This window comes from Eubalaena glacialis, chromosome 5 (assembly GCF_028564815.1).
Source record: "Eubalaena glacialis isolate mEubGla1 chromosome 5, mEubGla1.1.hap2.+ XY, whole genome shotgun sequence".
In the NCBI taxonomy this organism is placed as follows: domain Eukaryota; kingdom Metazoa; phylum Chordata; class Mammalia; order Artiodactyla; family Balaenidae; genus Eubalaena; species Eubalaena glacialis.
The window spans coordinates 75,879,059-75,899,671 of record NC_083720.1 but is presented as its reverse complement, the minus strand read 5'-3'; positions in this window follow the sequence as shown (position 1 = coordinate 75,899,671).

The following is a 20,613-nucleotide window of genomic DNA, read 5'->3' as shown; positions in this document are numbered from 1 at the left end:
ATTACCAATGGCATTTTTTACAGAACTAGAACAAAAAATCTTAGAATTTGTATGGAGACACAAAAGACCCCGAATAGCCAAAGCTGTCTTGAGAGAAAAAACGGAGCTGGAGGAATAAGACTTCCTGACTTCAGACTATACCAGAAAGCTACAGTAATCAAGACAATATGGTACTGGCACAAAAACAGAAATATAGATCAATGGAACAGGATAGAAAGCCCAGAGATAAACCCACGCACCTATGGTCAACTAATCTATGACAAAGGAGGCAAGGATATACAATGGAGAAAAGACAGTCTCTTCAATTAATGGTGCTGGGAAGACTGGACAGCTACATGTAAAAGAATGAAATTAGAACACTTCCTAATACCATATACAAAAATAAACTTAAAATAGATTAGAGACCTAAATGTAAGAGCAGACACTATAAAACTCTTAGAGGAAAACATAGGAAGAACACTGTTTGACATAAATCACAGCAAGATCTCTTTTGACCCACCTCCTAGAGTAATGGAAGTGAAAACAAAAATAAGCAAATGGGACCTAATGGAACTTAAAAACTTTTACAAAGCAAAGGAAACTACAAACAAGTCGGAAAGACAACCCTTAGAATGGGAGAAAATATTTGCAAACGAATCAATGGACAAGGGATTAATCTCCAAAATATATAAACAGCTCATGCAGCTCAATATTAAAAAAACAAACAACCCAATCCAAAAATGGGCAGAAGACCTAAATAGACATTTCTCCAACGAAGACATACAGATGGCCAGGAAGCACATGAAAAGATGCTCAACATCACTAATTATTAGAGAAATGCAAATCAAAACTTCAATGAGGTATCACCTCACACCAGTTAGAATGCGCATCATCAGACAATGTACAAACAACAAATGCTGGAGAGGGTGTGGAGAAAAGGGAACCCTCTTGCACTGTTGGTGGGAATGTAAATTGATACAGCCACTATGGAGAACAGTATGGAGGTTCCTTAAAAAACTAAAAGTAGAATTACCATATGACCCAGCAATCCCACTACTGGGCATATACCCAGAGAAAACCATAATTCAAAAATAGTCATGTACCACAGTGTTCATTGCAGCACTATTTACAATAGCCAGGTCATGGAAGCAACCTAAATGCCCATTGACAGACGAACGGATGAAGAAGATGTGGTACAGATATACAATGGAATATTACTCAGCCATAAAAAGGAACGAAATTGGGTCATTTATAGAGACGTGGATGAATCTAGAGACTGTCATACAGAGTAAAGTAAGTCAGAAAGAGAAAAACAAAAATATATTAACGCGTACGTGTGGAACCTAGAAAAATGGTACAGATGAACTGGTTTGCAGGGCAGAAATTGCGACGCAGATGTAGAGAACAAACGTATGGACACCAAGGGGAGAAAGTGGCGGGGGGGGGTGGTGGTGGTGGTGGGATTAATTGGGAGATTGGGATTGACATGTATACACTGATGTGCATAAAGTGGATAACTAATAAAAAAATAAATTAAATTAAAATTAAAACACTAAGAATTAAATAATCTCAGAATTTGAAAGCTGAATAAATTTAAACCCATGAACAAATCACTGCACAAATCTTGCTTTTCTTTTTGCTTCAAACCAGTGAAAACAGGGCCCTAAACCACTGACTGGCACCAGTGAAGGAACTAATATTGGGAGTATCTATCCATTGGCCTCTTATTAACAACACTTTGATTTTGAATCTAGCTTAGAAAAAAATAAGATGGTACTTCTTAAAATCTTTTACAACTCAGACTTTCTACTCACTTCATCTGGTTTCTATCCTCCCCCACCATATAATTAGTCTGAATATTTGAGGTTTTCCTATTGTCTCCAGTAAGGTTCTTGGAGACGAGGTCAAATTAAGGGCAAGTCTCACAGGTCAGAGTATTGTTTTGAGCCATATAAATGTGTCTCTTAATAATTTTTTAAAAATAAAATCACTGAGTTACTGAAGTTATTGAGTGTTCAAACCAAATGGGCGAGTGGGTTTGGGGCCAAAACCAAAGACCATATTTTAAAGATGACCAATGATTTAAAAATGATATTCCATCACAACTCAAATAGGCAAAGAGAATTCACTTCAGCCATGAAGAAGACATGGGTCTGATCGACGTTCGGGTGAGTCTGATTTGTTTGGGGCCAGTGACCTTTCCCTGCTCTGGTATTTTTTCAGGCCTTTTTTGACCATTCAGCATTACACAGTTCTTAGTTTATGAGTCACAGGTTATCTTGAGGGCAGCATCTCCTTTTCTGGGGGTGTACATGAAATTTCAACCCTGTAAGCTGTGTGCCATCATCTTACTTCATTATTCGTTTCTTTGACACTTTGGGAACAATCTGTCGAAAGTGTGTGAAACATCTGAACATCTTCCTTTTAAAATAAAGCAAAGCAGATGAGGAAATACTATCTCAGTGAAATTTTTTAACATGAAAAATAAAATGCTGCACTTGATATAAGAGTATCACCAATCTTAAACCCAAGTCTTCATATCTTCAAGTCACCCAGATAATTTGAATGGTGCAGACATCATACTTCAGGATTTTAACCTTTCATTTCCCCCCTCAGTTTTCAGAGTGATTCAGAAGACAAATAAAAGTAAAGATAAGGGCTTTGAGATTTTTAGTAAAAAAATTTCCCATCAGTATAGCCTAGGGCTATGGACTTCTGGAAATAGACATATCTGAATTCCCATGTGAGTTCTACCACTTACTTTTATTTGACCTTGGGCAACTTAAGCTCTTAAGTCTCAGTTTCCACATTTATTAAAAAAGAATGAAGCAAGACACTATATGTAAAGTTCTTAGCGCTATAGCTAGTACATAATGAAAGTTCAAAAAATGTGACAGAGACCCTCATAGCTCAGCAAACATTCTAAGTGCTCCCCTACATTTCCCAACTACCCTTGATGTTAGTTGGAACAAATGGGTCATGAGCATATTGTCACATTGGGTTTAGGCAGTTAAAGGCTGGGTTGTATGCTCTCTTTCTCTCCCCCTGCCATGGTGATCTTGAAAGGCTCGTTTTTAAAAATTTATTTATTTTTTTACTGAAGTATAGTTGCTGTACGATATTATATAAGTTACAGGTGTATAATATAGTGATTCACAATTTTTAAAGGTTATACTCCATTTATAGTCATAAAATATCAGCTCTTTCCCCCGTGTTGTACAATATATCCTTGTAGCTTATTTTATACCTAATAGTTTGTACCTCTTAATCCTCTCCCCCTACACCGCCCCTCCCCGCTTCCCTCTCCCCACTGGTCACCAGTATGTTGTTCTCTATATCTGAGTCTGCTTTTTTATGTTATATTCACTAATTTGTTGTATTTTCTGGATTCCACATATAAGTGATATCATACAGTATTTGTCTTGAAAGCCCCGTGTTGACATGGCGTCATCACAGGATGGGGGGATCCTGGATCCCTGAATCGAGGCGAACTCCTGCTGAGCCACATCTTTTTTTTTTTTTTTTTTTGACTGCTTTGGGTCTTCGTTGCTGCATGTGGGCTTTCTCTAGTTGCGGCGAGCAGGGGCTACTCTTTGTTGGGTGCACAGGCTTCTCGTTGCAGTGGTTTCTCTTGTTGCGGAGCATGGGCTCTAGGCGCGTGGACTTCAGTAATTGTGGCATGCAGGCTCTAGAGTGCAGGCTCAGTAGTTGTGGCGCATGGGCTTAGTTGCTCCACGACATGTGAGATCTTCCTGGTCCAGGGATTGAACCCGTGTCCCCTGCATTGGCAGGCAGATTCTTAACCACTGAGCCACCAGGGAAGTCTCCACATCAGTTTTTATTGTAAAGACACATCAAAGTTTTTCATATAAAGACCATAAAGTTTTGAAGTAGCTTATGTTAATTATCTTAATTCACCTAGTGATTGAGATACATATATACTTTCATTCAAATCTTCAGACCACATTTCTTGTACCAGGAGGCATGTGCATGGGGCTATGTCAGCTCCCCTGGGTAAGAAACTCAGAGAAGCCTCTCCAGCTCATGCATAATCTCTCCCTTCCTCACCTGTAACAGAAGAAGCTCATTTTAAGAGTATGACTTCCAACTGGTCAGTTACCAAGTCCCTGGCAAGAATCTGCCTACCTGATGGCTATGAGTTTGCCAAGATTTCCAAATTCTCTTCACAGGTGTACAGGTACTACTCACTACAAACACTACAAACATATGTCACTTTTACAGTCCAGTGTATTATTTTTTTTTAGCTTAAATAGTAAACTTAAGACCTGAATGAAAGTTGAGTGTATTAGTTTCCTACAGCTGCCATAACGAAGTACCCCAGACTGAGTGGCTTAAACAACAGAAATTTATGTTCTCACAGTTCTGGAGGCTGGAAGTCCAAGATCAAGGTGTCAGAAGGATTATTTTCTTCTGAGGCCTCTCTCCTTCCCTTATAGATGGCCATCTTCTCCCTGTGTCTTCACACGGTCTTTCTCTGTACATGTCTGTGTCCAATTTTCCTCTTTTAATAAGGATGCCAGTCATGTTGGATTGGGGTCCACCCTAACAACCTCAGTTTAACTTAATTACCTCTTTTAAGACCCTATCTTCAAATACAGTCACATTCTAAAGTACTGGGGGTTGCTTCGGCGTATGAATTTCAGGGGAACACAATTCAGCCCATCACATGCGGCAACCAGGATTTCAATGAGAGGTGAAGCCCAAACATTGGTGCTCTTGGGCTTTCAGCCTCCTGTGTGTGAATCTGAGACAAAGGACTCATAAAAAGAGTAAATGCACATGTTGTGGCCCAACAGTGAGATTCTTGGACCCAGTTACCAGGCAGTAGCAGCTGGTCAATCTGCACAATTTTTACTTGAGCTAATTTGGATAACCTCAAGATTGATCATTGATCTATCCAGAGCCAGTAAGAAGAATATACAATTTAAAAACTCATTTAAGGTAGAAATACGAGTGGACTTTTCACTGGTTTCTCTGCCTCAAGTTAGTAAACAATAGCAGAAAACGTAAAAGCAAAAGAACAGTCGGTTCCCACTTTGCCCTTTAGCTTTCATGCTTTTGTTTAGTTTGTGTTTATCAGCCAGCTGGAACAGGAAAACTGGATCAGCCTATTTACTGACTTAGTCTGAGTGGCTGGTAGTGTGCCTTCCTCAGGGGCATACTTCCAATTCTGCAGAGGAAAGACTGTATCTGAATAAATAAAACTTGGTCATAATCTTTCCCAGTGAGAGGAAAATATTTTCTTTTAAATTGATTTTGCTCCACTTTTTGAGCAAGCAAAAACCCAGTTTGAGATTTCATATATGCTTTAGGGTCGTTTCACCCTTTCAAACTCGTGCATAGGAGTAAAAACATAAAAGGAAGTTAAACTGAGACTCTTGGAGCAGGGAGATGTGATTAATTGCGGGCCTTTTTAAGACAAGTCACTACACAAAGGAGAGTAATAAACTAATAATGCTTCAGATCATGAGTTAATAAAGACGGCTTTGCCTAAGGGGCAGATGATAATTTGTAAAGGCCTGTGCAGGCAAAATGTCTCAGACAGCCCTTGGGAGGTAAAACAATTGGGAGGAACATCCACCGTGACAGCCTTCTCTTTTGCTGTAAGAAATGCAACAAATGAATCTCAGATCCCAGAGCTAACTCAGTTTAGATTAGAAAGAAAACTGCTTCTTTTGACCTGCACGGACTTAGGGCAGGGATGGGGGGCTGATTGGCGGCGGTATTGGAGGGTCTCCAACAAAAGCCTCAGTGATCTGAGCCAACACGCCAAGCATTTGCTGATGGCCCAGACGTCTGCAAGTGGGCACTGTGGAAAATAAAGGTGGTCAGTCTGTCAGGCCAGCGGGGTGGGTGATGCTGCAGGGGTCTGCCACCCAGCTTCTAGCGGGGAGTGGGCTCGGCTGCGGTCTGCCGGTGCTCAGTGACAGCCACGGTCACCCAGTCCAGCTTCTTACTGGACTTATTTGAGGAAAACAAGCCGAGAGCACTGTGGGAAGAGCCCTGTGCTCAGGGTCGGGGTACTGGATTTGAGTCCTGACTCTCATCCATGGATCCAGTGTGTGCTGGCAAGTCCCATCACTTCCAGGGGCCTCTGTTTCTTCATTGGTAAAATGAGAGCTGAGGGGTGGCTTTCTAATGTTTTTAGCTGTCTAGCTTGTTCCTCAACCCAAAGCTTAAGTGGAAGCCCAAGGAGCTGAGCCTCTGGTTGTAGCAGGAACGAAGGTGACCCCCTCCCCAGGCCCACGCCACCCCAGGGACGTGCTCAGAGACCACGGCTTAAAATCCTCAGTCCAAAGCAGTGCTTCTGAAATCTTAACGTGCAGTAACATCAAACACAGATTCTGATTCGTCAGTTTGGGGGTGGGGCGGGGTAATGGGGTAGGAGCTGAGATTGTGCATTTCAATCAGGCTCCCCTCTCCCCCCACCCAGGGTAAGCTGGTACTGCTGGTCCACGAACTCTTCTTTGACAAATGAGATAATTTCTGTTTAGCTCTAAAAGGCTCCGAATTCTTCTGACCCCTGACCCAGTGCCCATCATTACCCGGCGTCCCCTCCAGTGATGGAGAGGTACCAGGAGCAGGTTCGCTGTCTCTTTCTCTCTCTCTTTTTTTTAAAGACAATCAGATGTTTTTATTTATTTATTTATTTTTGGCTGTGTTGGGTCTTCGTTTCTGTGCGAGGGCTTTCTCTAGTTGTGGCAAGCGGTGGCCACTCTTCATCGCGGTGCGCGGGCCTCTCACTATCGCGGCCTCTCTTATTGCGGAGCACAGGCTCCAGACGCGCAGGCTCAGTAATTGTGGCTCACGGGCCCAGTTGCTCTGCGTCATGTGGGATCTTCCCAGACCAGGGCTCGAACCCGTGTCCCCTGCATTAGCAGGCAGATTCTCAACCACTGCGCCACCAGGGAAGCCCCTCTTTCTCTCTTAATAGAAATGTGGTGGGGGCACTTGTGGACTCCACAGCCTTTAGGGGTGTTATCGGCATTTAGTAGATTGAAGCTCAGGAAGGGCTAGATGCTCTGCAAAGCATACAGCTGCCTCACATGGCAAAGAATTATCCCCCATACTGCATAACTTTGCTTTCTTTAAGCTCTACAGCTAACAAAAAGCTTTCCCCCTTCTTCAGCTTTTTATTTTGGAAAATACATTTGTCTCTCAGTATCCATGGAGCATTGGTTCCAGGACCCCTGTGGATACCAAAACCCATGGATGCTCAAGTCCCTTATATAAAATGATGCAGTATTTGCGTATAACCTAGGCACATCCTCCTGTATCCTTTATCTCTAGATCGCTTATAATACCTAATACAATGTAAATGCTACAGTTACCGCTATAAGGCAAATTCAAGTTTTGCTTTTTGGAAATTTCTGGAATTTTTTCCCAAATATTTTTGATCCATGGTTGGTTGAATCTGCAGATGTGGAACCCACAGATACTGAGGGCTGACTGTATTCACACCTACAGAAAAGATGCAAGAATATTTCAAAGAACACCTGGGTACCTTTCATTTATATTCTCCAACTGGTAATATTTTGGCACTTTTGCTTTATTATTTTCTCCGTGTATATATAAGAAAATCTCTTTCTCTCTCCTTGGCTGAAGCATGTGAGATTTAATTACAGACATCCTAATACTTTACCCCTAAATATTTCACCTTAACTTTTCTAATAACAAGGACATTCTCTTACATAACTGCAGATTATATACTCAGGAAATCTAACACTGATACAGTTCTATTTTACATTAATAATTTACAGTCCATATTTATAAATTTCCCAAATTGTACCAAGAATGTCCTTTTTAGATTTTTTTTTTAATGCAGAATATAATCAAAGATCTTGCCCACATGGCTTTCTAACACCCACTGGACATTCAGGTACATAAAAATTTAAATAAATCTCTTTGCATCTGAGCCTAGGATCTAACTTTATAAGTAAGTACAAAGCAATTTTTCCATAGTTTTAATAAATATTAAATTTTACACAAATGCATTTCCTAGGTAACAAAATAAAGAATACGCTTTGATTTGTCTGGAAATTTAGGTAAAGTTGTTCACCATTTTGGTAAATCACATCACTGAAGGCAGTGTCGCTTATGGGGTTTGGGTTGCCAAATGACACACCTCCATTGATCTGCGTTTGTCATTGGAGCCCTCACAGTGACTCCACATGCATGTGTGAGCATTTGACTACTTAATTATGGCTTCTAGTTTATGCCCACCTATTTACATACTGAAACACACATTATTTTATTAGAAAAAAATTTTTAAATTTCTCTTTCACTTTACAGTTAGGGCATTGTGTTGACATTTTTGTAATTACTCATTATGGGTAGGTATAATAACAAATTTTATTTCTGGATAATACAGGGGGTGTTGCAAAGTATTTATTATAGAAAGAGTTGTTGACCTCTATGAGAATGTGTAACATTAGAAAGATTATCAAGTGTCGGTGAAGATGTGGAGCAACTGGCATGTTCAAACACCATTGGCAGGAATATAAAGCGGTACAACTGCTGTGGAAAACAGTATGACAGTTTCTTAAAAAGTTAAACATATACCTACCACATGATCTGGTTGTTATCTTCCTAGAAATTTATTCAAGAGAAATAAAAGCCTCTACACAAAGGTTCATGGCAGTTTTACTTGTAATAGCCCAAACTGGAAACAACCCAAATGTCCATTAACAGATGAATGGGTAAACAAATTGCAGTTTATCCATACAATGGAATACCACTAAGCAATAATAAGGAATGAACACGTGATACACACAAATCATAGGTAAATTTCAAAATAATTTTGCTGATTGAAAGCAGCCAGAAAAAAAAAAGTACACTTTGCATGATTATTGACAATTATAGAAAATTCTAAAATTCTAGAAAATATGAACTAATCTATAGGGATGGAAAGTCAATTAGTGGTTGCCTAGGGGCAAAGAGTGGGTAGGAAGGGGCCTGAGGCGGGGATTGCAAAAGGACAGGAGAAAACTTTTAGGGGTACTGGTTATGTTCATTATATTGATTGTGCTGATCTTTCACAAGTGCATACATGTGTCAAATCATATCAAATTGCTTACTTTAAGTATGTGAAAATTTAAATATGTCAATTATACCAAAATAAAACTGTTAGAGAAAAAACAGGGTTGCTGTAAACACCTGCCCTATAAATGCAGTTTGTACAGCATCCTCTGCAATCTGGGCCCTTATTGCCTTTGTTTACGTAACTACTCTTCTCTTGGGTGGTGGATCGCTAATACACTAAGTTAATTATAGGGTTTTTTAAAATCCCTTTTCCCCCTAATTATGGTGTATTTTTTCCTTTTTTGGATTAGGTGTGGGGATGAATAGCCATTCTGGACAATGAAATATGAGGGAAAGTGTGTAGGTCAGGCTTCTGTGAAGGATTTACTTCCTTCAAAGAAAGACAGAAAGAGAAGGACCCTTACCTTCTTCTTGACATGTGTATGTCCAGATGTGATGTCTGGAATTTCTGCAGCCATTTTATGACCATGAGGGATGGTGGTTTGGAAACACAACTAACATGTTGAGGTGGGAAAAAGAGAGACATGGAAAGAATCTGGGTCCTTGACAGTCTCTAGACTCTATATTATGTAGTATAATAAGTTCCCCCATCTTGTGAGACAGTTGAGTTTAGATCTTTTGTTACATGCAGCCAAAGGCATACTACTTGATATATTCCTTATCTTTTAAGACTCAGCTCAAGCCCTACCTCCTCCAGGAAGTCTTCCCTGATAGCTGCTCCCTTCTGGGCCTGGACTGTGTTATATACCCCTACTTTGTGTTCTCGGGATATCCTTTTAATGGCCCTTTTTAACACTGCGTGTATTATCTAATTACAATTTTCCTTCTGCATTGATTGAACTAGGAACTTCTCAGGGCAGTGCTGGGTTTCATTTGTTTCTACTTCACCAGAACCTAGACAGTAATTAGCAAATAGTAGGCATGTAATAAATACCAGATCAACTGAATTGAAACTCTCCTTTTCATGTACTAGCAAATGAATCTCACTGCCCTCCAGTCATTACCAACCTAATTAGATTTCTCATATCTGAGAATTCCTTTCTTCTGTTCCTCAGTCTTTTGTGGTTGCTCTTCCCTGAGTATCTTTAGAAACTGGAGTTATCTTTGAAGTCTCCCTGCAACTACAAAAGGCCACCTTCCAGGTGTGCCCTTGCAGGCTGCAAAAGGAAGGAGGAAAGGGGTTCCCTTTCTCCACTTTTGGGGCACTACCTCTACAATTTCTCCCTACTGTGGCCTTGGCTCTTTGGGGAGTGTTGGCTTTCCTGTCACAGCAGGACAGTTGACCTAAAAACCTGTGCCTTCCCTGCCTCTCCCCTGTCTCCTCTCTCGAGTGTGATTTGGATTATTTTTCTATAGCTGTCTTGGCCCAAGTGGGCCAGGATTTCTGAATTCTCTCTATTAGAACATTTCGTGTGTCCTGTGGGGCCCTTCCCTATAGCATCAGCTCCAATGACACCGACAGGTAATGTTTTTCTGTTTCCCAGATCATTACCAGTGAAAAAGATGTAAACCCAGAGCTGGCCAACCCCCTGCCCCTGGGGGTTCCTGCTGAACATTTTTCTTCCCTTCCTTGGAACCTCAGGCTGGAGGCAACATTATTCATCATTTCTTTGGCTGCAAATTGTGCAAGAAGATGGATTCCATTTTTAGAAAATGGAATAAATATAAAATGGTATCTTTTCTCTCCTCTCTCCTCCCCTCCTCTGTCTTCCCCTCTCCCCTCCCCTCTCCCCTCTCCCTCTCCCAGCATTTCTTCCGTATCTTCCCAGATTAGTGCTTAAGCACACAGACTCTGGACTAGACAACCTGGTTGTGGATCCTTGTTCCATCACTTAATAGCTATATAGTCTTGATGGAGAAACTTAACCCTTCTGTACCGTGATGTCCTCATCTCAAAAGCGGTGATAATTATGCTTAATTGGTTCGTTTTAAGTATTAAAATGCAGTATGTACAAGGTTCACAAACATACCTAGTAAAGATAAATTCAATACAGGTGTTAAGTATAATTGCTACTACCACCTCCACTGATACTACTACTGGCCAGCATTATTGAGCACAGACTATTTATTATGTGCCTGGTGTTTACTATACTAAACTTTAATAACATAGTTCCTTTTAAGCCTCATGACAGCCCTAAGAGATGGTTCCAAAAAACCCACAGTTTTTGAATGCTCTGTGACAGACTCTTTTCTAAGCTCTGTACACTTATTTTATTATTTAACTTTCATAACAATCCTATCAGGTAGCTACGGTCAAGGTCCAGCTGACACACGGGAAAACTGCGGCTGGGCTTAAAAATCTTGCCAAAGTCACACCGATTTTAAGTGGAGAAGCAGGGACTTGATTTCAGGTCTGTGTAAACTTGTGACTCTCAAACATTAATATGCATCAAATCACCTGGGGTTTGTTAAAACACACATTGCTGGGGTCTCTGATTTAGTAAGTCTGGGGTGGGGTCTGAGAATTTGCATTTCTAATAAGTTCCCAAGTGATGTTGACACTGATGGTCTGGGGACATATTTTAAGATCCATTGTATTAGTGGTAGGCACTGATTTATCCTTAGGAGAGGCATAATCCTTTAGTTGGTATCTTGAATTTTGCTATAGAATCTTAACCGAGAGATATAGTTCTCATCATAGGAACAGAGGGGAACATTTCAGGTTCATCATCCCACTCATGACGTTCCAGGGACATTATGACTTCGGCTCAAAATCTTATTTACAAGCTGGTGGTTTCGTGTTAGTAGCGCTCAAGGAAACAGGCTCTCACCTGCATCCCGTGCTCTGGTTAGGCTGGTCTCCTTGTTTAGATTTATATTCTTTTATTCTGTCTTTTTCCACAAAGAGGTCATCAATTCTGGAAGTTTTCCTTGCAAACGAATCGTAAACCTGAGCACCAAGAGATGCTGATGTTGTAGATTTCAAATGCCAATATGTGGAGAAAATCAAGCACCAGATTGAAGGGGTGTGATGGTTAATTTTATATGTCATCTTGACTGGGCAGTGGGTGCCCAGATTAAACAGTATTTCTGGATGTGTCTGTGAAGGTGTTTCTGGATGAGATTAGCATTTGAATGGTTGGATTTAGTGAGGTGGATTGCCCTCCCCAATGCGGGTGGGCATCATCCAACCCATTGAGGACCTGAATATAACAAAAGGTGGAGGAAGAAGGAATCTGTTCCTTTTTCCCCTGCCTCACTGCTGTCCTGGGTCTCCAGCCTGCAGGCAGTCAGGGAACTTCTTAGCCTCCATAATCCCATGAGCCAATTCCCCATAATTAATCTTTCTCTCTCTTTCTCTCTCTATATGAGCTTGAGTGCAATGATCAGCTCCTTGCCAAGGGGAAATGGATCCTAATAATTCATGGCATTTGGTGGCTTCATAATTAATCAAACTAGGTGGCTGTGATGACATACAAATGGAAGCAAGGACTGTGGTGCTGGATGGATTCTCCTGAGGGCACTGGAGCATCTACAAACAGCTAAGGTTCTTTCAATCTCAGCTCAAGTCATGATCTGAGAGCCAGAAAGTTTCCATGGCAGCCCTAAAAGAATCTTTTATTTATTATAGCCACAGGCTCATATTGCTAAAAATCAAATAAAATGTAACTGGGAGGGTTGCAGAATTGCAATGTCAGTTGAATTCACAGCCTTACCAAGTTTCTCATGTAAAAGTCAGGGAATTGATTGGAAAAGAATAAGACACTGAAACCTGGAAGGGGGACATTATGTTGGAGCTGACACTCTAGCACTCCCATGTCACTCTGAGTCCCCCTTGCTAGTACAAGTAGCTCATCCTCCTGTGTCGGAGTGGACGAGCCTTCCTGTGATTGAAAGCCCCGTGGAGACCTCACCCAGGACAGAAGGCTTGCAAGGGGAAGCTCATTCTCCTCAAGACCCACCACAGATACCCCTTGTTGTCACTAAAACAGTAACTAGGGTCAAATCTCAGTGTGCCCAGTGGTCCGGAACATGTAATGACCTAGGAGGAAAAAGCATATATACATTGTAAGATTTTGCTGACATAAAACCTGAAGGATATGTATGACAATGGGGTTTGTAAAATATAATACTATGTCTTTTCTTTGGAGCATAACCAAGTGTCCTTTAAAAACAAAAAAACACAAAAAACCTTCATTTTATGAAAGAGTTATGGAGAGATTAGCCTTCATAGAAACTAAAGATGTATTATGAATCTACAGTATTTGAAACAGAATGCTGCTGGTACATAGGTGAACAGAATAATCAGTGGAATGAAATAGAGCCCAGAGAAATACCCAAGTATGAAAAGTAATTTGATTTATGGAAACAGTGGCATTTTATATAAGTGGTCAAAGAACAAATCAGTCAATCAATCAACAGTGTTGATACAATAGGCTAGTGATCTGGGGAAAAAAAGAAAGAGAGAAAAAAGAGAGAAAGAAAGAGAGAGAGAGAGAGGGAGAAAGAGGAGGCTGAGGCCCTGCATCGCACCTAAAATAAATTCCATTTTGGTCTGTTATTTGCAATATGTAGAAAATCCATAAAAACTTTAGAATAAAGGTAGAATTTTATCCTCTGAAACGGTGAAGCTCTTTCAAATAAGACATAAGACCCGAAAGGTCTAAAGAATAGATTTGACCACACAAACATTTTAAACAGAAAAACAAACACAGAAAGCCAAGAGATGAAAAATAAACGGGAACATATAACTGCCACCCATATCTCAAAGATTAATTTATTTAATTTACAAAAAAAACTGCTATCATCCAACAAGAAAAGGTTGAAAACCAAACAGAAAAGTGGGGAAAAAAAGATTAAAACAAGCATCTTACACAAAAATAATTACAAAGAGCTTTTCACAATATAAGTGGATGCTCAACTCTACTCAGAGTCAAGAATATGCATGAAAACAGCACAAGGAAAATAGCAGGAAGATGGATGCTATCCAGTGCTGATGAGGGTGTAGAAAAAGGGGAATTGGCCTACACTCTTTTTTTTTTTTAATTAATTAATTAATTTATTTATTTATTTTTGGCTGTGTTGGGTCTTCGTTTCTGTGCGAGGGCTTTCTCTAGTTGTGGCAAGCGGGGGCCGCTCCTCATCGTGGTGCGCGGGCCTCTCACTGTCGCGGCCTCTCCTGTTGCGGAGCACAGGCTCCAGACGCGCAGGCTCAGTAGTTGTGGCTCACGGGCCTAGTTGCTCCACGGCATGTGGGATCTTCCCAGACCAGGGCTCGAACCCGTGTCCCCTGCATTGGCAGGCAGATTCTCAACCACTGTGCCACCAGGGAAGCCCCCGGCCTACACTCTTGATGGAAATACAAATTGATTCAGTCTTTGAAAGTTAGGCAAATCTATCAAAATTTAAAATGTGTATGCTCTTTGACCTAATTTAAAATATTTATGAGAGATATGCTCATACAGGTGGATAGGGGTATTTGAACAAGATGCTCGTTGCTGGCTTGTTTGTATTAGTGAGAAAAATGCTGGAAACAATCTGAATGCCCATCATTAGAGAACTCATTAAGTAAATCACTTTTCACCGATGTGATGACACTGTAGGGCCACTTAAAACATTGAGGTAGATCTAGAAGCATCCACACGGAAGGATGAATAGAATATATTATTAAGTCAAAAAAGTAAATTGCTGAATGATATTTATTGTATAATCTCATCTGTGGTCAACCAAAAATATATACATATAAATGTATAGAAAAACTCTGAGTTTTTACCTCTGGGGAGCAGGATGAGGGAGGCTGTACTTGACAAGGGGCGTGAGATTTTTACTTTTTATTTTATACAATGCTCATTTTTGTAAGCATATATCAATTTTATATTTAAAAATGCATTCCTTTCTCTTCTTCTCACTCTCCTGCCTTTTTTAAGAAAGAAGCTTCCTTCTCTTTCTTCTTTGGCAGTTCCCTGCTTCACAGGGCCTTCCCTCTCCTCCATTCTGGATACTGCCCAGAATAATCACTCTCAAGCTCCAACAAGGTCGGATGACCCCAGGAAACAAGGAGAAGGCACTGACAGGTTGAGAGGCAGGAGACCCGAGTTCTCCTTCTTAGTTTTGCCTCCATCTAAGGAAATGATCTTGGGTAATTCATTCAACCTCTGTGAGCCTCGGTTTCTTTGGGTGATGCGACAGTCGGAAGGTTTCTTCCAGGGTCTATGTCGTATTGATGACCTGAGCAAAGACCTGCTCCAGTTCAGCAGTTTTCCAGACCCCGCCCTTGTCTCCTGGAGAGCCATCTTCTGCCTTATATGGGAAGCTCCCAGCACCTTTCACACGGAGGTGCCACTGACACTGATGGGCAACAGAGGTCTTTTATTCCACCTCAGACCTGCTCTATTTCTGGGCTGCTATCAGCTATTTCCCATCTCAGACTTGCCTCTGTTATCTAAATGGCCTATTGGGGGCTGGGAAACAGATGCTTCAGCCATCACGGAGAGCCGTCTTTGTCTAGGTTTGAAGTGGGTTTCTCTGAACAATCCTGTCACTCAAACGCCCGGGTGGCTCCTGAGTTGAGTCTAGAGACATTGTAGGTTGGGTCACCTGTATATGGAAAGACTGTAGCCCCAGGCTTTATGACCAACTCTCTAAATGTGACATAAACAATGCCATACATATGACATTGGGGGTTTGTGTGTGTGTGTTGAGTGACTACCTTGTCCTAAGCACTCCCTCTGTGCCTGCCAGCATGCTTGGTGCTTTACATAGGACCACACCCTAGAAGCTATGTGTTATTAATCCCATTTCACAGATAAAGAAAACTGATTCTCAGAGGGAGAAAATAACTTGTAAGCACATCTATAAGAGACACTTTGGTTTTAAGAAGCTGAATCAAAGGGTATGCACAAAAACTTTCTTCACCTCTATCAAGCCTGCCCCTTTGTTTTGCTTTTGGCAAGGATGTAAAAGGTCCCCAAACACCCTAGTGACTAAAGGAGGAGAATGAAATGCATTGCTGATCTTTTCTCAACTCTTCCCCCACTGCCACCTCCACCCCCCAAACACCACCAAAATTTGATTATTTCCATTTTCTTTCTTCACCAGATATTTGTTTACGTAAATAAAAACCTTATGGTTAGCAGTATCGACCAAGTTGTGACGTGGCAGCTGGGTGGGGGAGAAGAGGACCAGAGCTGAGGAGACAGGGTACAAAACAAATGTTTATGTGTCTTTTAAAATATGGCCTGTGCCTGTGTCAGACGTTTGCACAAAGCTCTGAATCAATTTTGTTGATTCAGGCACTTTTGGAAGGATAACCAACATATCTTGAAATATGAAGCCAGGAAATATGAGCTCCAACTTCACTGGAGCTCATTTTCCAGTGACACGTTCCACCTTATCTCAAGTGCCTCCATTCCTAAAATTATAAGCGTATGTCCTACCGCCATTGAAAATAAATTTGTTGAGACAACAAGCTGGCGTGGAGGGAGACAGTGGGCAAAACAGGAAACCACGGCAAGTGCTTCCATACTTCTCCAGCAGACAAATTACTTTGCAATTTTCACTCGAAACAACTATAGAAGTTAGTATTTTATTTCCTGGACCTATAAAAGCCTAATTGGTGCCCATATGTCAGACTAATATTTCTTCCAGCCCTTTAAACTCTGCAGTAAGATTAGGATAGGAGAAAAAAAGAATAATTGAGTTCTCCTTGGAATGAGACGACATCACCTGAAAATGCCCAGACTCCACCTATAAACTGTTGGGGGTATTTCCTTTACTTTCTCATGGCTCCTCTCTTTGTTCCTCTCATCTTTACAAGGAAAATTCCACCTAGACTTTGCACGCTCCCTCTCTGTGACTTAAAAGCCCCAGTTGCGTCTTTGTGGACCTAAAGATTATTCTAGAGCCCCTGGTGAGTTTGGTAGTATTCCCAGAAGAAGACACATGTAAGCGTTTTAAGAGGACACAAGAAACTGCTTCCTCATTCTTGAATGCGAGGACCTTCTGGGAGAGCAGGGATTTTTGTCTGCCTTCTTCAGTCTGCATGTCCATTGCCTAAGATAAGATCAGGCACATTCTTGGTGCTTCAATAAATATTTGTTAAATAAGGAATAAATTATAGTAGACATCCGCAGCTGTTGCCTGCCTGTATTCATTCCCCTCTTTCTGGGAAGAGCACCTGGACCTTTTTGGGAAACCTCACCTTTCCCACTCTCAGTGCACCTGGCTCAGGTAGAGGTGAACTATCCCCAGCTCCAGGGGTGGGCACATGTCCCAGGCCTGAATCACTGGCCACAGTGATTGGTTCAGAGATGGGCACATGATCTAATGAGCATCCAATGAGAGTGAACCTTGAGGATTTTATGGGAACTCTGGGGATAAGAGTATGTTTGTTTGTTTTTTCCCCACTGAAACTGCTCTCTTTAAGGATACTGTGAGCCAGGAGCTTCAGCCTTCACATCATAGAGAAGTCCTGCTTGGGAATCAACTCAATATAGAGAAAAGATGGGCCAAGAGATAGAGAGAGGGATAGAGTTCTACAGACATTGTTTAATCCTTGGATTTAACTATACCTAGGGCCCCAAATCCCCTGGAGTTTTTAATCATATGATCCAATAAATTCCCTCAAACCAGTTTCTAGAAATCTAATATTTAAAAAAATGAAATAAAGAACTGAATTAAGGAAATGTCAATGATTTTACCACCCCAGTAACTTTGGTTTCTATTAGAATGTGTTCATACTTGACTCAACTAGCCAAGAATCAGGCTGCTATTTCTACCCAAAATGCAGCAACTGAAACAATATAGACTTTTTTTATTCCCCCATGCAGAAGTCTGGGAGGCAGTCCAGGCTATAATAGTGGCTTAACTAGGATTCTATCTTGTTACTTTGTCATCCCCAAAATGTAGCCTCTCTGTCATGCTCTCATGGCCCAAGATGGCTGTTTGAGCTCCTGCCATCATGTGTCTTCCCACCAGTAGGAAGAGAAAAAGGAGAAAGCGGAAGACCATGTTCGTCCCAAGGCACCGTCAACTTGGAGAAAGGTACAGGTGGGTGGATCAGAAGTGAAGCTGAAAATAATTCCTCCCTCCCTCCTTCCTCCTTTGCTTCTTTCTTCCTTCCTCTCTCCGACCCTCCCTCCATCCTGCTTCTTTCTTTCCCTCCCTTCCTCCCTCCCTCCCTCCCTTCCTACCTTCCTTCCTTCCTTCTTTCCTTCTTTCCCTTCCTTTCCTTTCTTTCCTCCTTCAAGCATTCATTGAGCACCCGTTATGTACCAGGTACTGTGATGAGTGCCAGAGAGACAACATTGAATAAGGTAGATTATTAAAAATACCACAGGTCCAATTTTAGGAGATAGCAGCTCTCAGAGAGAGATCTGGGACTTCATTTTTACATGTTTGAGAAAACCCAGCAACCCCCAACTTCCAAAAGCCTGGGGACTTCCAATCTAGCCCATACCTACCAAACCAGGAAAACATCTCTTACCTGCATTTACATTTTGAGTACCATTACTCATGTGTACATATTAATTTTCTCCATCACATGCATATTATAAACTTTTGATGTTTAATCATGTTATTAAAGACTTTGTCTCTTTTCAAAGGAAATTCAGGCAATCACAGAAAGATGAAAAAGATATTTCTTTCTCTATAAAATGGAGACAATAATGTTACCTGCTTTGTAGATTTGTTGTGAAAATTAAATGAGAAATACATATAAAATGCTTAGCATAATAAAGATGTTAACAGTTTTTAAAATCATTTTTATTATATTTTCTGATCAGAGAACATTCTTTCTCCCTAATTCTATCTGGGGCACTTGGTAGAGAAAGTGTCTGGATTTTTTTTTTTAATGGATATATATGGCTTTTATGTTTAATAATTTAATATCCAAGAAGAATGACTATTCTGTGTTTGTAAAAATGAAACATGCTCATTATGAAGTATTTAAGCAATGGAGAAATGTACATGTTTATAATAACCCCAAATAATTATCATTCGATGAATGATATTTCACATCTTTCTAAGCAGATGTATCAATTACAATGTTTTCTGTTCCAAAAAATATATAAAATCTGATTCAAATTGGTTTAATTCATATGGAAATGTGTCGACTGCCCTAATTGATGTTCAGAGACAGGGTAGTCTGATCCAGCTTCATTTTTCTGTGACTCTACCCTCTGTCTGTGGAGGCGTAAGCCTCAGGCTGGCTTCACTTGTGGTAAAAATGGCTGTAGCTGTTCTAGGCTTTGCACCTTCCCACACCAAGTCCACAGAGAGAGAAGGAACTTCCCATGGTGAGCGTGGTGGGTGTACTGTAAAAACTAGGGTAACTTTTTCCCCAGAAGTTCCCAGAAAACCTTCCCTCAAGCTACGTTGGCCTTACTTAGCTGGGTCACAGCCCATTCCAGATTCTGCGGCAGGACTATGCCGCGTTCTGGCTGCCTTCGTCCTGAGCTCCCTGGGATAAGGAGAAATGGGATTATCCTGGTAATTATCCACCCCAGAGCTGGAGCTGGGTTCAGAGTCCCCTGAAGGACATACATTTTCTGGTGGAGAGATGGATATCTAAATGAAAATCAAGGTACTATTTGGAAGGGAGAAGAGAGGAGAGGGGAAGGTATGCTAAAAGGAGACTGGAAGACACAGACCTAGAGAGGAAGAAATATTTTTACAGAAATATGAGCATTTTACACATGCTATTTTTAATAAAATAATAGATTTAATATTACTTGAATTAAACATTAGAAAAGTAAAACTAAAGTAAAACTGAAGGAATTGCTGCCCTTTCGTTAAATGTATCTTTACCACAAAGGTTATTATTTCCTTAAAATAGCCTCTTGGGGAAATAAGGTTAAGAAAAGAAATTATGAAAAATGTTAAGATGTTGTAATCATTATTATTATTATTATTATTTTTAATGATGATGAAAGCTTGATGGTATTCACATTGCTTAATTTGTGTCATGCTTTACTTATTTATTTATTTATTTATGGTTGTGTTGGGTCTTCATTTCTGCGCGAGGGCTTTCTGTAGTTGTGGCAAGCGGGGGCCCCTCTTCATCGCGGTGCGCGGGCCTCTCACTATCGCGGCCTCTCTTGTTGCGGAGCACAGGCTCCAGACGCGCAGGCTCAGTAATTGTGGCTCACGGGCCCAGTTGCTCCGCGGCATGTGGGATCATCCCAGACCAGGGCTCGAACCCGTGTGCCCTGCATTAGCAGGCAGATTCTCAACCACTGCGCCACCAGGGAAACCCCGTAATCATTATTTTTTTTAAGAACAGTTTTCAATTTTAAACAGTATGGAACGACTCGTGTATATGAAAGATGCACTTCCTCCCATCTCACCACCCCTCACCTCCCAGGGCTGACTCTGCTACTGGTTTTACAGTATCATAGTTTGCAACATTCACATTCTGTTGTGGAAATATTACTCCCATAATTGTGTCATATCATCAGTTCGGTATTTAAGTGAATTATATGTTCATGATACGTCCGTTTTATCCCAGCTTGTCCCTTCCCAAATACTTTATTTTACCTCATCTTTAAATTGACTGAGTCTCATCACTGAGTAGTTGTTTCAAGAAAGACCCATGGGTGTGTCTTCTCTTCTCCTTTTCTATGTCAGAATATT